This window comes from Phocoena sinus, chromosome 19, assembly GCF_008692025.1.
Source record: "Phocoena sinus isolate mPhoSin1 chromosome 19, mPhoSin1.pri, whole genome shotgun sequence".
In the NCBI taxonomy this organism is placed as follows: domain Eukaryota; kingdom Metazoa; phylum Chordata; class Mammalia; order Artiodactyla; family Phocoenidae; genus Phocoena; species Phocoena sinus.
The window spans coordinates 57,679,646-57,697,431 of NC_045781.1; the positions used below are offsets into that span (position 1 = coordinate 57,679,646).

The 17,786-nt window shown below is 49.9% G+C and overlaps 1 non-coding gene across 1 annotated transcript; it reads left to right on the forward strand.

The window, feature by feature from the left end:
- Positions 1–16,051: 16,051 nt before the first annotated feature.
- Positions 16,052–16,215, forward strand: LOC116744878. Its single transcript, XR_004347204.1, has one exon. It is a non-coding gene; the product is annotated as a U1 spliceosomal RNA (small nuclear RNA).
- The last annotated feature ends 1,571 nt before the right edge of the window (positions 16,216–17,786 follow it).

Sequence of the window (17,786 nt, forward strand, 5' to 3'; positions counted from 1 at the left end):
AAACATTTGGCAAAGGGAAAGCATAAATCAGGAAATAATCTCCTTTCCTACTTTGTGGGTGAACCGCCACAAGGCTCAGCCTTAAAGAAATTGAGACAGGCTGAGACCTGGGACCTTTTGGTGCGGTGCTTGCACCTGGACAAATCTCGTCCAAACAAAATACAAAGAAACTAAGGGATTAAAAGTAACTGCATGAAAAACAACAACAACAACAAAAAAAAAACTGCATGCGTGTGGCAGTTGGGGCAAACTATGAACAAGATACAAAAGGATCAAAGACCCAACTGCCACTTCTGAGGAGTCAGGAAGCAAAACACAGGTACTGCAAATGATCCCTCTACTCAGCACCGCCAAGTTGGAGGGGGCAGACCACCCAAACCACTGTTGGGGACCAACCCGTGGACCCGCCTCTGCCCTCACCCCATGTAAGGTGCAAGCTCGCCCCCCCCACCCCCATCCCCCGTCAGGGGGCGAGCAAAGGATCCTGCTACTTGGTTTCTCTCCCTCGTGCTGCAGCACAAGTCCCAATAAAGCCTTGCCTGAATTTCTTCTCTGGCCTCTTATCAATTTCTATTGATTAGAATCCTAATCGGTAACAAAATCCTAATCGGTAACAAAAGAATCCTAATCGGTAACAAAATCAACTTAGATCCAATCAACTTACTAATCTCTGAGCAGCCAGGGAGGAATGCTTTTTCAGCCAACTCCAAGCCTTGTCCATTAACCTAGTCTTTCAGAAGAAAAACAGGGCTTCCCTGATGGCGCAGTAGATTAAGAATCCTCCTGCCGACGAAGTGGACATGGGTTTGAGCCCTGGTCCAGGAAGATCCCACATGCAGCGGAGAAACTAAGCCCGTGCGCCACAACTACTGAGCCTGCGCTTTAGAGCCCTTGAGCCACAACTACTGAAGCCCGTGCGCCTAGAGCCCGTGCTCTGTAACAAGAGAAGCCACCACGAGGAGAAGCCCACGCACCACAGCAAAGAGTAGCCCCGCCCGCCACAAGTAGAGAAAGCCCGCGCATGGCAACGAAGACCCAACACAGCTAAAAATAAATTTAAAAATTAAATCTTTAGGGTTTCCCTGGTGGCGCAGTGGTTGAGAGTCTGCCTGCCGATGCAGGGGACGTGGGTTCGTGTCCCGGTCCAGGAGGATCCCACGTGCCGCGGAGCGGCTGGGCCCGTGAGCCATGGCCGCTGAGCCTGCGCGTCCAGAGCCTGTGCTCCGCGATGGGAGAGGCCACAACAGTGAGAGGCCCGCATACAGGAAAAAAAAAAAATTAAATCTTTAAAAAAAAAGAAGAAAAATAAAATTGGGGGAACTACGGGGGGTGGGGAGGATGGGGAGGTGGAACAGGATTCAGGCTGCCGCCGTCCCCAGCACCGATTGTAGGAGAATGTGAGAACACGTGAGATGATAGAGAAAAGAACCAGCTAGAAGCCAATTGGAAGGGAGCTGCAGAATTTCACAGTACCCTGGCCCCTGAACCTGCAGACATAATCGCCTTCAACGATGAGCTACAAATGGCGAAAGCCTCACTAGTGCTCCTCAGAAACCGTTACCTTCCCTCTAGTGCCATATGACTAAGAGCATGCCTAATCCTTTTATACTTTTCTGAGAATACTGGGTAACCTGGAGGCAATACACTTGAAGTAAGATGGCCCTTCAGTCACAGCGCATCTGTCTGCAACACATTACAGTGGTCGCCTCTTAAGAGCTACGGAAGGGGGAGCCTATGCCCTGCTGAGGATTTGGAAGGATCTGATAGATGGAGGATTTTGTACTTTTATTATCTGAAAGAATCTCAAAGCTCAGTTGGAAGGCTCTTGGAATTAATAGTGTCATGGTGATTTACGTGAGGTTGAAACTCTCATTACCAAGAAAGAATAGAACACTTAAAATGAGATCAGAATCCTAAAATAGTAGAAAGATGAAGTACACGGTCCTATTTTAGTGAAATTCACGTTTTTGAAACTTTAATGAATAACCTTAAATCTAATATATCATTAACATTTAGAGTGTACCTTTTGTGTGGTCAGGCGCCCTCTGCTGTCTTCAAGTTGAAATCTAGAAGAGAAAAAAATATTAACAAAGCACCTAACATCTAATTACCCTCACCACAAATAATCAGTGTAATTGGAGAGATCTCCCAAGTATGCTATAGATGCAGTGGGTCTTTGTACTTTCCCACCTGGAAAGTGATCCTATTAAACCCGCCCACCTACTACACAGAACTCTTGAGAGAATCAAGTGAAATTTAAAAAGCTTAGAAAAGTAAAAAGCAAAATACAAATTTAAGAGATTCTCTGTGCTGCAAAGTGGGGTCACGGTTTTGAACTGGCTGACGATCATTTCATTTAACAACATGAATTGGTTACCACAACGCGGGGATGTTGTACCGGGACACATGAGACAGAAAACAGAAGACCCAGCCACCAGCTTCAAGGAGGTTTTCTTCTAATGAGACCAACATGGTGACATTCCTCAAATGCTCTGTGAAATGAAGCAGGGAATAAGTACAGAAGGAGAGGATGTGGGGAGAAAGGGAAGAGGGAAGGCAAGGGAGGGAGTGACACCAAAACCTTTGTTTCATGTATTTTGTCCAGTTTAATAGACACCTGAGGGGAAAGGGGGAAACCCAGTCTCTCTGCTCCATCGTGGCTGAAAGCAAAACTTTCTCCTCTTTGGGGTCAAAGTGTGCTGTTTAATTTCCAAACATTTGGAGATCTTTCTGTTATTTATTTCTAATCCAATTCATTGATTTGAGGGATCTCAGAATTCAGTGCTCTCCATGTCCCTTTAATTCTGCTTCAGCTGCACCTTACAAATTTTAACATGTTGTTTCGATTTTCATTCAGTTCAAGACACTTCCTGATTCCCTTTTTGATTTCTTCTTTGACCCTTGGGCTACTTAGAAGTGTGTTATTTCGTTTCCAGATATTTGGAGATTTTCTAACGATCTTTCTGGAGAGTAATATTTTTTCTCCACCTGCTTTTGCGGTTTTTTCCTTCATCTCTATTATCCTGCAGTTTCACTAAGATATGTTTAGATATTTATTTCTTTGTATTCACTTTGCTTGGGAATTGCTGGTCCTCGTGAGGCTGTGTGTGGTGGCCTTACAGGTCTGGGATTTCTCTGTCATCCTCTCTTCAGAGGACGCTGTTGCCCCCTCGTCTCTCTCTTCTGGGTCTCTTAACCCCTCTTCTCCATTTTCCCTCTGTTTGTCCCTCTATGCTGCATTCTGGATAATTCCTCCTGGTTTATCTGCTGGTTCGTGGATTGTTTGCTCAACCCCATCACATCTGTCTCACTTGTCCATATAATTTTTTATTATGATTAGTAATTTTCAGAAGTTCAATTTTTCTCAAATCTGCTGGATCACTTTTATAGCTTTCAGTTCCCTGAAGATGTTTTCACGCTGGTCTTGTCCTTAAATAATGTATGTCAATCGGTCTGTGCTGCGGTGACGCTGCTCGTATCCTTGAAGACCTGCTCGTGAATGACCTTTGAAAGATTTCAGCGAAAGCATCTTTTTCCCAAGGGTAATTGCTTTTGCTTCTGCCGGACAGCCTCGGACACTGCCAGCTCATGACATCCTGAGTCCAGATTAGTGTCTTAAGTTTCTTTTGGACAACCCAGGTGATGTAAATTGAGGCTGGGCATCCAAGGCAAGCCTGGATGTGGCTACAGTATCTCAGGGACCTTGCCTTCCCACATACCCCGCTCGGCACTGGGGTGACTCTCTCTGTTCCCGACGTTCTGGGCAGCAGGCTTACTTCTATTCCACCCTCATCCTCAGGCACAGCTCTTGGCACCTCAGCTTCACCCGCAGGGAATGGCCCTGTAGCTCCCACCTGGGACAGCCTTGGATTTGCTGAGCTTCCTCCTTGCCCTTCGAGGCTGTCAAACCCAAGTCAAACATGGCAACCCTCGCCCATGCCGGAAGCAAAAGCCGTCTCAGAGCCCAGCCTCTACTCAGTTTTTTTTCTGTATGTACCTCCCGTTAGGTTCCGATTTGGTGATTCTTTACTCCTTGTTACCCTTCTGATGCCTTTAAGAAGACTCATTTCAACATTTATCCATCATTTTCTAGTTTGAATGGGAGGATTGGTCCAGATAACTTAGTCTACCATATTACAGCACTGCTTCAGTCTTTAAATGGTATTTTTCAGCGCGTCATTAATACCCTAACTGTTAAAATTCGGAAAATACAGGCACAGCCTGTCTTTCTTCGCTCCCACGCACATCCACGCTTAGCATGGGGGGGAGTTTCCTGCTGACTGATTTTAAGCAAAGATCTGTGTTGTAGTTTCACTCATCTGCTTGGCTCACACGTGCAGGGTTTCTTCATCCTTGCCATTGCCCCATCTTCTTTATCACCTATCTCGGAGCCATCACGTGAGGATCAGGGACATTCTGTAAGTCATCAGATGCCAAAACTGGGGAGGGGGAAACACCAAAACCTAGACAATAGCGCAGGAAATGCAACAAAAGACAGAGCCATGCTGGGTATGTTAACTGCAAACTCGAAACGGACCCGTAACATCACAGCGAGTCAGGGAACAGGCTGCGATGAAGCCAACGACCTTGCGTGCCGCCCTGTGAGCCTGCAACTGCTCATCTGTTTCCCGGCCACTGTGTCCCCTAAACCTACCCAAACGCAGCCCAAAGCCAGCTACCCTGCACGCAGATTCCGAGGCACCAGCCTAGAGAACACGCAGTGTGCGAAACTGCAAATCTGTCCCCAAGGTTAAATTTGTTTTTAAAAAGGTAAAACTCCTTGCCCAAATAGTTGGAGATATTGGTGATTCTTTAAGTTGATTTTTTTTTTTTTTTTGTGGTACGCGGGCCTCTCACTGTTGTGGCCTCTCCCGTTGCGGAGCACAGGCTCCGGACGCGCAGGCCCAGCGGCCATGGCTCACGGGCCCAGCCGCTCCGCGGCATGTGAGATCTTCCCGGACCGGGGCACGAACCCGTGTCCCCTGCATCGGCAGGCGGACTCTCAACCACTGCGCCACCAGGGAAGCCCTAAGTTGAGTTTTTAAATCCCCATAATATCACTGTTTTGAGCATCTGGCCCTTTAATCCTGCCTGACCCAGGAACCAGCTCGGTTTTCAAGCCTGATCATCTCACAGTCAACAACTTATGCTCAGGGTTCACAGCCATAGCCCCTTAAATTCCAGCTGCCTGGCTTTGAAAATAGATCCGCACAGCACTAAACGTTCTAATTCTCCAGAAGAGCTGTTCTCTCGCCTCTTCCAGAGAGGCTCTGACCTCAGGCCATCTGGAGGGGGCCAGGTGTTAACCCTTCACAGAAACGCAGTTCTGAAACCTAGGTTCTGGGCAGAGACCTAACCACATCCTCCTATCCTTGGCCATTAACTGCGTCATTCATGAATGATGCAATTAATCTAAAACATGTGAAATGCAACAAAGACTTCTACATCAAAACCTGAGAGTCCTACGTTGTTAGAAAGCACTCAAAGACCGGACTGGAGAATTGGTTAAGTGGTGCCCAGTATTTCAAAGGCATGCCAGGAATAATGTTCATGTTATCTGATTTCCAAGTAAGTCAAGATTTTCCCATTAACGCATTTCCTGGAATGGTCCCCAGGATACGCTAGGAGCTTAATAGTTATCCATGTGCTGTGTCTCTCCTCCGCTAGGTGGCAGTCTCCCTCAGGCTGTATCTCATTCACCTTGGTATCCCCAGGACAAAAATGTTGCACTATTTGCTAAATGTTAATAAATTATGAATAAACAGTGAATGAATCAAAGCCCCCAAATGACACCACGACTTGATGCAGAGAAGGTTTGTCCAGCATGGTCAGAGGAGGGGAATGTTTGAGCTGGTCAAATATTTCACGGTAATGTCCTGTATGTGGATCATTCATTCCCAAAGACTAAGAACCACACACATGGGAAATCAAAACTCAAGGGAGGTAAACATGAAGATCTCAAAAGATCTATTAGAGGAACACAGGACCAGTGAATAAATGCACAGTCGACACATGCCTGTCCTGTCTTCCCTGTGAAGCGGCTTTGATTGCAGGTTTGATCCTCTCATAGCAAACTGTTCAACTCTAAGGGGTTTGGGGTAGGCTCTCACCCCGATTCCTGTCTCACACTTGCTGTTTTTCCTTCCTCCCTTCTCTTGACTGGAAGGAAAAGGCACAGCGTAAAAGTTGTCAGTTAAGTTGATTCGGGGACCCTCCTGAGGACTATATACCGCTCTCAGAAGAGGTAAGGGAGAAGCCAGGATATATAGGAATTCGTGTAATCAAGCATGAAAAGATTACAGCTAATCACAAAGAACGGACATCTCAAGTTAATGACTTTAGTGTGCTTTTCTATGTATGGAAAGATGCAAGCATCCGGGGTCATTGAAACGTTTCCTTAGATATGTAACTTCACTATCTAGGGGGTCTGTATCCAAAGCACAGAGTGTTTCCTGGTTTTTTTCCATCCTGAATTCCCCTCACTGTTGGTGGGCGACTGCAGGGGCCAAAGGCTCGATACTTGTAGCCGTGGAGTGGCGGGCAACCTTTTGTCCTTACTCTCCCTTCCTCCCTTCTTTCTCTCTTTCTCTTTCTTTCTCCCTCCATCCCCCACCCCCCTTCCTTTCTTAGTGTTTCTCCTTCTGGCCTGAGAAGGAAGGCCTGGGGTGGACAGGGGAAAATTCTGGCCCGATGGGTCCCGGAAACACTGTCAACGTTGAGAGTAAAAACAAAAAGTAGGTTATTCCGGGCAACGGGTGGAAGCTGATCAAAGGCAAAATCGTGACGCCGGTGAAATTGCTGTGAAGCTGTGCAAGGCCCTCGTGCTGTACTGCCACCCGGACCCTCCCAGGTGGGGCTCCACTCCGAGGCCTTAACACCCCATCCAAATGTCTTACCTCCCGGTCTCTCAGATAACCTCTCTCGAGGACGACAGAATTAACTAGTGATTTTATAAGTAACGCAGATGCTCCACATCACACGTCATCAGGGAATTGCAAGTTAAAACAGCCAGGAGACGCCTCCACACCTGAAACCCAGAACGCTGACAATACCAAATGCTGGTGAGGACCTGGGGCATGTGTTTACACGAGTCATGTCGGGGAAGACTTTTCCTCTACCTTCTAGGTTCTTCTGCCTGGTCTATGAAGTGGATTGGCATGGGACAGATTAACGGGAGAAAAATCAAAGATTAATAACACGTGTACATGGGAGAGATCCAGAAAGGCTGAGTAACTCACCAAAATGGCCGAAACCCTCGCCCTAAATACCATTTGCAGCTAAACACAAACGAGGATGGTGAGTGCAGTGGTTTGGGACTTCAAAGGGGAGGAAGGTCATTCACGTGGAGATTTTTGGTAAATATCCGTTTGCTGGGCTGGGCAGAGACAATGGGATGCTGAGTGGACTCTGATCTCCACGCCTGGCCCATATTCTTTGCAGACATATCGGGTGATAGCTCTCTTCTGGGAACAAGCCCTCTAAATCTAAATCCTTCGGGCAGTTGGAGGAAGGTCAAAGTTTCTTCCCAAAGTCTTTTGGTGTCTTGATTGTTCTCAGCTTGAAATAATTTGCAGGCCAGAGACATTTTGGGTGTCTCTGGCCTGCAAATTTTGTTCCCCTACAGTGATGTATTTAATGTTACCCTCGATTCATCCAAAACAAAGTAGCAAGCCTGTAAGAGCAGTGCTACAGCAGGTGGGGTCTCGGGAGCCAATGCCCACCTCCCAGAAAGTAGGTTTAGGGGGTGCTCTCTCTGGGACACGGATATGAAACTGCAGGCTCTCGAGTGGGTGGCATGCAAGGCTCACGGTGTCACTACAACCTGCTCACCGACCAATTGCTGTGCATTTGACGTTCATGGTTGCTTCCCGTCTTCCTGGGATACCTCTGAGATACCCCAATAAAGATGAGGAAACATCTGTCACAGGCTGGGCCGCCTAGCAGGGGCTCTACCCACAGGCACATGGGAAATGTTCACATTAGTATATGTTTAATAATAATAATAAAAGAACAAGAAAAAGAGAGAGAGAAAACCCAGTCACCAGACTTACCTCATTAAAAATTACCAGGTACTGGGACTTCCCTGGCAGTCCAGTGGTTAAGACTCCACGCTTCCACCACAAGCGGCACAGGTTCGATCCCTGGTCGGGGAGCTAAGATCCCACGTGCCGCACGGTGCAACCAAAAAAAAAAAAGGAAATTACCAGGTACTATGAGAACTGGGCATCCTCCCCCTGCCCTGACCCCTCCCCACTTCTGACCCTTGACATGGAGGAGGCATCGAAGGGTCTGCTGTCAGCATTACTTGGTGATAAAATAATGACTTGGTGACAATATTCTTAAAGGCAGAAAGGGGTGTCTCGTTTTGTCTTAGCATCAGGCCACTTTGGTCCGAGTGGCCAGGGCAGGGCAGGCTGAGTACCTTCTGGCTTTTGCTGAGACAGAGCCGACCGGACCCTCTCCTGGGCCGAGGACGGAAAGACGCAGACTGGGGGATCTGGGCTCAGCAAGGGCAGACGGAGCTCCCTTAGGGTTGAGGAGCAGCCCCATGGTCCTAGTGGACCACCAGAACCCATAGCCGGGAGCCAGGCCCAGGGCCACGGGGCTGTGGACACAGTCCGCACGGGGAGAAAGGGGCCTGAGGGGTGAGCTCACCCTCCCCCACACACCCTCATGACCCCCCGCCAGGAAGGCGCCCGTGGGGTGGGGAGGGCCTGGGTCACCCCGGACGGGACGGACAAACCTTGGTGTCCCCAGGCTCCCGTGGGGTGATGCAGACAGCATAGAAGCCGGGAGAAGCACGGAGGCAGCAATATGGGAACTGGCCACCAGAGGTCAGCCTTTCCCCACAGACGGCCGCAGGCCATGTGACACCGACCTTGCATCATCCCCGCATGGCGTCCGGGAGGAGGGCCTGGGACTCACCACTGCTAGGGCTGAGCCCGCAGGAAAACCCCCGTCACTGCAAGTAGGAGCAGCCACAGCTCTCCGTGGCACGGACTGTGCCCCCTGCGCCTGTCACACTGGAGGTTGGCTGGTCCCCAGGCAGGGAGCCAAGAGGGGCCGGGACGGGAGGCTGGGAAAAGTAGCTCTTCGAACTAACTTACCTCCCTGATGAATAACGTGTTAGGCGCTGCGTTGGTTTTTGGTTTTTCGAGGGTTTTTTTGGCCGCGCCGCGTGGTTTGCAGGATGTTAGTTCCCCGAACAGGGATCGAACCTGGACCCCCGGCATTGGCATTGGCAGCTCAGAGTCCTAACCATTGGACTGCCAGGAAGTCCCAGAAGCTGCGTTTTTAAGAGCGGTTTCGGTGCAGGCTTTGTGATCGTTTTGTAGGATGAACCGAGGGAGGACCAGGCTTGCCAGCCTTCAGATAGGACACCGGGGCAGGCACAGCCGGAGCCCTGGGGCCCCCAGAGGAGTCGGCCAGGCTTTCCTAATCCGGAAAGATGACGGGGATGTGGGCGGGGGGTGATGTCTGGGAAAAGGGTTGTTTGCAATCCCTGGCGGCACAGTCACCCAGTGTCTTCAGATGTCTATGGAAACCTGAAAATTACTGTTTGCTCAACTGTTGGGCACAGGAAGAATCCTCCCTCCTGCCTGCCAGGTGAGGAAAGCACTACCAAGGGCTCACGTGGAGGCCAACTGTTTGTTCTTAAAATCTCAACCTTCAACACTGTCATCTCTGATGGTGATGATGACATCATCTCCGTCATCAAAGTGTCGGGAAGAACTAGAGCCGACCCACCTCTGTGCTTCCTGCAGTCAGACCCACGCGGCTCTCTCCACCGGGTTTATAATGGGCTCTCCGGCCTCACCCTCTGCCCTCTGCCCCTGCACCTGCCCCTGCACCTGCCCTCTCCCCTCCCGTGCCTTACTATTGCTTTCACCTTTGGCTCCTTTTTTTTTTTTTAAATAAGATACTTTTCCTTTGGAATACTTTTAGATTTGCAAAAAAGTTGCAAAGATAGTTCTGAGTTTTTGTGTGTTCACCTCCCAGGGCATGGTAAGTCGGTCAAAATGGAGAAACCAACACGGGAACATGGCTGTTAGCTAAACTGCAGACGTTATCTGGACTTGGCTGGTGTCCCCTCTGAGAAGTGGAGTATTTTCTGCCATATCAGTAAACAAAGGATGTCACAGTCGTCAGCGCTTGCAGCCACTGCCGGTGGTGAGCCGTTGAGGGAACTCTGGAAGGAGAAGAATACCTGCCACCTAGCAGCCATCAGACTGCAGCCACTCCCCATGGTGAGCCCTGGGGAAACTCAGGAGGTGAAAACAGCGGATACTGGCCCCAGAGAGCTGAGGTGCATATCAAAGGAATGAGTTCAGTGAGCCCAGACTCTTGCATCTTCCCATACATGGAAAAGCACTAAATTCCTTTAACTCGAGATATCTGGTTTTCCTTTAATTAACAATAATCTTTGGACGTTCAGACTACCTGCCTTTCCTTGCAAAACTTCGATATAATCTGGCTGTACCCGCCCTCGCCTCCTGGGAGCAGTTCTCTCAGGGTTACTTGCGATGCTGCCTCCTGGGCTTGAAGTCCTAAAAACTCCCGCCGAATAAAACATAACTCTCAACTTTTAGGTTGTGAATATTTTTTTAAGTCGACATCACTAATATCCTTTGTCTGGTCCCACTTAGGATCCCATGCACGTCACAACGTTGCATTTCGATGCAGCTCACTTCTCAGAGTGTGGACTGCAAAGCACCCCTGCCCACCTGGTGTGGCTCCCACCCAGAAGACCCCATCTGCTGCTCTTGGGAGAAACGCCCTGAGTGGAAGTGTCCGGCTGTCTCTGAAATGTCTTTGGGCTACAATGGAGACCTTCCTTTGGAAGGCCTTCCTTTTTTTTGGCGGTACGCAAGCCTCTCACTGTTGTGGCCTCTCCCCGTTGCGGAGCACAGGCTCCGGACGCGCAGGCTCAGCGGCCATGGCTCACGGGCCCAGCTGCTCCAGGTGCTCCCAGACCGGGGCACGAACCCACGTCCCCTGCATCAGCAGGCGGACTCTCAACCACTGCGCCACCAGGGAAGCCCTGGAAGGCCTTCCTTTGGCCTCTCCCCAGGCAGCCTCCACAATGGCTGTCCTCCGTCCCTTTGGGGTACCCTCTGTCCTCACTGCTCCCGTCGCCTTGCTCTCGAGATTCTGAGTATCAGTCATTCACTACTTAGTATATACCCCGGGCTTTGCTCAGCAGCTGTGAAGATTCCGAGTTCTCTGGGGTGGGAATCGTCTAGAATCTTGGGTGGCATTAGGGATTAAAGCTTTCTTTGAGAGTCCCATTACTTAGAGAGTTCCCCTCACTCCTGTGACTGTGGCCCTTTCTGCCCCTTCCCCACCCATGCCTGGAATAGCACAGATCCTCGTGCTGTGTTTCACTGATGCCCACCCCACCCCCCAGAGTTTCCCCCGAACCCCATAGCTGAAGCACCGACACAGGACGTCATTTAAGACTCACTTCCACGCAGCGAGATGAGGTCTTTACTCGAAAAAGAAGGAAGGCAATCTGTAAGAGAATCTTGCTGAGGCCGGGCCCTCCTCCACCACTGGTCTCCCGGTAACCAGGTAACCAGGATACCTTCCTCCAGCTGCCCAAGATCATGGAGTTCCACTCAGAAAACCAAAACAAACCCCTAGGTAAGGGATGCAAAGATCAAAATGTCCCCACCGTGCACCAAAGGGAACACTGAGTTACCTGTTTCTCCCACTCAGGGGCCGCCGGCCACAGGGAGCCGGGAATGTGAGTGATTTCATCCATGGGACAGTCCTTATTTCATGTGATTGTCAAACGAGGCCAAAGCCAGGGGTCTGAGGAGCACTGGTTTTCTGAATCAGTGACCACAGTAAAAGCTGCAGTGACCTGCGGGGCCGCATAACTGAGCAGAGTTCTGAGTCGCTCACCCGGAGCCGCTCGGCCCTTCAGGCCAGAACTGGAGAAAGTGGACAGTGTCTCACCCAGGTCCCGGTCTTTCTGCAGTGGCCTCTAAACAATCTTGGGCTGGGAGAGCTCGTGGCCCCTGCACACCTGGGAGGGCGGAGCTTGGGGAGGCGGTTGAGGCCGAGGCGCTGAGTCCTGTGCCCCACACCGGGCAGTGGCTCCACCCGTGAGCTCCGTACCCATGGTTGTGCCCTCTCCCTGCTCCCCCCGCCCCAGGCCCAAGCTACAGTTCACTCCACATGCACTGCCCAAATTAGTCTTCCCCCTTCCCCTTCCCCCCGTGTTGGCTTTGCAGAATACCCCTGGGTTGATTCTGCAAATCTGGGAATATCCAGGAACAGCACAAAGAGAAGCCACTGGGGCTGCAGCCATGCAGCCAGGACCAGGGATCTGCTGCCCTCGTCCAGGCCCCGAGCCCCGGGCCACAGGGGCCTCTCGGCCGAGGAGCTTTCTGTACCTGGGACAGGCCGGGAGCACGGTGACACCCACTCCAGCCCCTCCGGCTCCCGTTGAGCTGTGCCCTGGCTCAGTGACCGTCCCTTTCCCTGGTTCCCCATGGCCACCCCACATCCACTTCCACCTCCATCTACTCAGGACAATGATACCAGAACAAACCCCCTCTTACCATGCAGCAGTGGCCTCAGATGTTACCCCCAATCTAGGACTTCCCTGGTGGCGCAGTGGTTAAGAATCCGCCTGCCGATGCAGGGGACACGGGTTCAAGTCCTGGTCCAGGAAGATCCCACATGCCGCGGAGCGGCGAAGCCCGTGGGCCACAACTACTGAGCCTGCGCTCTAGAGCCCGCGAGCCACAACTACTGAGCCCACGCGCTGTAACTACTGAAGCCCGCGTGCCTAGAGCTCGTGCTCCGCAACAAGAGAAGCCACCACACTGAGAAACTCACGCACCGCAACAAAGAGTAGCCCCCGCTCGTGGCAACTAGAGAAAGCCCGCGCACAGCAACGAGGAACCAACGCAGCCAAAAATAAAAATAAATAAATTTATTTAAAAAAAAAAAGAAGTCACCCCCAACCTAGAGAGAGAATAAACCTGGGTGACTGAACCAGGTGCAGGACCGTGGTACAGGGAGTCCATGCAGGGCAGGGTGAGCAGGGACTCTGGACCTGCTGCTTGATTTTGCTGTGAACCTATAACTGCTCCAAACAATAAAGGCTATTGTTTTAAAAAGCCAACACACTACTACACATAAAATAGATAACCAGCAAGAACCTACTGTATAGCACAGGGAACTCTACTCAATATTTTGTAATAACCTACAAGGGAAAAGAATCCGAAAGAACATATAGATATATAGTTTAAAAAGCCAGCCTCTGGCTTGGCCAACCCCATTCCCTCCGTGAACTCACTAGGGGATTAGGAGTCTCAAGGACACCTGGGATGATGGAATTAGAATATCCCTGAACTAATTTGTCCCACATTCTTTGTTTCCTTTTGAATTTTAAAACATTTCTCCTTCTCACCTTCTACTTCTCTTAAAGCATTATTTATGGTGTTTATTGACTCCTGTGTTTCTTCTAATTTAGTCTTCACTTAGGAAATGATTTTTTCCTCTTTTTTTTTTTGGCACGGAGGATCTTAATTCCCGACCAGGGATCAAACCACTGCCCCCCGCAGTGGAAGCGCGGAATCTGAACCACTGGGCCGCCAGGGACGTCCCTTTTCTTTTCTTTTTCTGTTTAATTTCTTTTTTTTGGTTTATTTATTTGTTTATTTATTTATGGCTGCGTTGGGTCTTCGTTGCTGCACGTGGGCTTTCTCTAGTTGCGGCGAGCGGGGGCTACTCTTCGTTGCAGTGCACGGGCTTCTCATTGTGGTGGCTTCTCTTGCTGTGGAGCACGGGCTCTAGTCACGCGGGCTTCAGTAGTTGTGGCTCACGGGCTCTAGAGCACAGGCTCAGTAGTTGTGGCGCACGGGCTTAGTTGCTCCGCGGCATGTGGGATTTTCCCGGACCAGGGATCGAACCGGTGTCCCCTGCATTGGCAGGTGGATTCTTAGCCACTGCGCCACCAGGGAAGCCCCCTTTTCTTTTCTTTTTAATTCTTTTCTGGAGTCTGTCATTTCTGAGTTTTAAAAATTGACTTATAATGGTGTTTTTCTCATATTTTGTATCATTGTCCTAAATATTTTTAGCTTATTTTGAAACAGCATGTTTCAGTTTTTATCTTTTTTCAATGCCTCCTTCTAAGTCTTCTCATTCTCTGTAGGAATGTCATTCTGCTGCTTATTCTCATTTTTCCTGTAGTAACTTTGTATGGGATTTGACCTTGATAGTTTTCTGTTCCTTTTTTTTTTATATATAAATTTGTTTATTTATTTTTGGCTGCGTTGGGTCTTCATTGTTGCCCACGGGCTTTTTCTAGTTGAGGCGAGTGGGGGCTGCTCTTCGTTGTGGTGCGTGGGCTTCTCATGGCGGTGGCTTCTCTTGTTGCGGAGCACGGGCTCTAGGCGTGTGGGCTTCAGTAGTTGTGGCTCGCGGGCTCTAGAGCGCAGGCTCAGTAGTTGTGGCCCACGGGCTTAGCTGCTCCGCGGCATGTGGGATCTTCCCGTGCCAGGGCTCGAACCGTGTCCCCTGCATGGGCAGGCGGACTCTTAACCACTGCGCCACCAGGGAAGCCCTTTCTGTCGCTTTTTATGTGAATGTAACGTTCATGAGCTTTTAGCAGGAGACCTGGTTCAAAGGCTTTTCCTGTTTCATAGACACACTCCTTCTGTTGGTCTCATGTGATTTTAACACACATGGCAGCAGCTCCCCTTTCATCCCCACCGTCTCCCTCATTTGTCCCCATACTCCCTGTCCTGCTTAACTCTGATCCCAGCCCTGTGGTTTTTCCCCCCATGTAGGGCTCTGTCCTGGAAGGAGGCCCAGGTTGGCCATTTTGAGAGCTCACAGGGCCTGGACCATTCCAGCCCCTTCAGATACGACCAGGTTGCCCCGCACTCACCCCACTATCCCAGCAGCCACGCCTCTGCCAGCTTCACCTGCTGATGTCAACCTGGCCCGCTGCCGCGCTGTGCAGGGCGCACCTGTGGGCGTTCGGGGGCCCTACACTCAGCATGTAACTGCCCTCTGCTCTCTCCGCACAGACCCCGCACCGCACGGTCTGGGCCTACAGACGCTCAACCCCACACACTGAGGCTCCAGGCTGTGTGGGAACACCTTAGCTCCTTGTTTTGTTATAGATGTTGTCCATGGAATGTTTTTTATTTTAAAGATATATTTCTTCATTCACTTAAAATGGCAATAATAATCCTATTACATGTTAACATAAAAAACATTTTTTAATAAAAAGTAACTATATCTCTGAAAACACAACATTTAGTAACAAAAGTGTCACTGTTTCATGTTCTTGCAAATGTCTTAATGTCTGGATTAATAGAAGACAGTTGAATTCTTGGGACTTCCCTGGCCGTCCAGTGATTAGGACTCTGAGCTTCCACTGCAGGGGACACAGGTTCGATCCCTGATCGGGGAACTAAGATCCCGCAAGCCACGTGGTGCAGCCAGAAAAGAAAAAAAAAACAAAAAAAAAAAACCCAAATAAACAAAACCCACTACTTTAACTAAAAAAATAAAAAAGAAGACAGTTGGATTCTTACATCTGCTTGTGCATTCAATCTGTTGGGCTGTAGCATGTCACGTGGCCTCTGGGAAACTCCACCGTATACTCTTGGAATTTTTCTTTTTCTATCTGGTGTACTACCTGTTTTTAAGCGGGGCTCTTGGAATATCCAAAAACTATGTTACTACTTCAATCTTCCCAGAATCCTTCATAAGCTATTTAATGGGGGGGGGAAGGGGGAAGAAATAGCTAAAGCTGTGACATCCTTTCTCACCCCATCCATTTAACACAGCCAGCGTGAAACAGCAGGAGAAAGAAATTAAAGGCATAAGCCTTGGGAAAGGAGAAAGTAAGTTCTCATTATTCAGACACAACATAATGTAGAGTTTACCAAAAGAGTTTACCAATCATCGATTAGAATTAACACTTAAATGTGGCGAGATTGCTGGATACAAGATTAACATCCAAATTTCTTTTATATATATATAGCAGCAACAATAAAAATCTTCGAAAGTTACCATTTATATACTTAACTGGAAGGGGAGATACCATGATCACAAAGGTGGCTTTCCCAGGGTGAGGTTCATCCATTGCACTCCAGATGTGATGACTTCTGCGATTTCCCCAAATGTGGGAAACTCGACTGCATAGTTTGTGGTAGTAGAAGACTGCGTTCGTGCTTTCCCCTGGGGAAAAAAAAAGTTACCATTTAGGGGCTTCCCTGGTGGCGCAGTGGTTGAGAGTCCACCTGCCGATACGGGGGATGCGGGTTCATGTCCCGGTCCGGGAAGATCCCACATGCCGCGGAGCGGCTGGGCCCGTGAGCCGTGGCCACTGAGCCTGCGCGTCCGGAGCCTGTGCTCCGCGACGGGAGAGGCCGCAACAGTGAGAGGCCTGCGTACTGAAAAAAAAAGTTACCACTTATAAGAGCATCAGAAGATGTCAAATGCCAACAAATAAATGGAACAAAAGATGAGCAAGACCTCGACACTGAAGACCACAAAGTGTCACTGAGGGGAAATTTAAGGAGCCCTGAGTAGGTGGAGGCACAGATGTGACTAAGTGAGGGAAGACTCAACATCAGAAAGGTGTCCATTGGTCCCAAACTGATCTATAGATTCAGTGCCACCCAACAAAATCCCAGAGGGTGTCCTGTGCGCACGTGCAGGCCGTGCACATGCAAACCGACCAGCTGATTCTAAATTGAAATAGAAATGCAGAGGATGGAGATGACAGAGCAGCAGGGAGAGAAAAGGGGCTTAGTTTCCAGGTGTCATCAGAAAGGGGCAGCGCGTGCCAAGTAACGTGCGGGCAAGAGCTCGGACGTGTCGTAACTTCTCAGAAAACCAACACTTTCCTTTAATCCCCAAAGAGATGGCTTCGGTACACTTTATGCCACAGGAGTAGAGAGCAAGGAGGAAACCAGGACACGGCTTGCACTTTCACTGACTGCCTCACCGCTCAGGGCCTGTGGGAACTCGGTCTAGGCATCTTGAGACCAGCTCCTGATCTCTCACATCAACTCTGACGCCTGGCATGCCCGGCCTCCCCTTCTGCTGGCTCCTTCTGGGGTCACCCCAGTTCTTTGGCAGGGTTTTGCCCAGTTACCGGGGGCCTCCAGTTCAAAAGGCAAAGCCAAACTAGTTATTGTTTGTCAATTTCATTTTAAAAAGACTGGCAGATCTTTGGACCAAAGTGCAGTGTCAGGAGCCACTCACGCTCTTTGCTTGTGTTCTACATGGCCCGCAAGTCTGCATTCAGCAGTTTCCCTTATTCCAACCCAGGACTCCTGCCTGGGAGGCAGGAGGAACCAAAGACCAGGAGGGGAGTCAAGTGGGAGGGAAGCAGCTTCTGAAACCTGTGCAATCGGATTGGGAGAGCCATTAATCCGCTGGAATGAGAGTCCGGCATTCCGGGGTCCCTCGGGCTGTTTCATTCCTTGGGAATTAGCGCGTAGGATCCTGCAGGTTTCAACAAACAAGGCCAGAAGAGGGGAGCGGGTCATGCCCTGAGCATCCGAGGCCGTGGTCCTGGGTGGCCCATGAGGTACCAGCTGATGTGCAGGGTCCCTCCGTCCATGAGATGGTCACGAGTCAGTTTCAACTGTCCATCATGGGATACAAATGAGGCTTAAGAAGGATGCAGAACTTCCCGTGTGAAATGTGTTTCACATGCCCACCAAGAGTGGTGGTGTAGGTGGGGGTCTTCTGACGGCAAACTCCTACAGCAGCCCCCGCCCCGCAGCCTCTCGGAGGCTCTG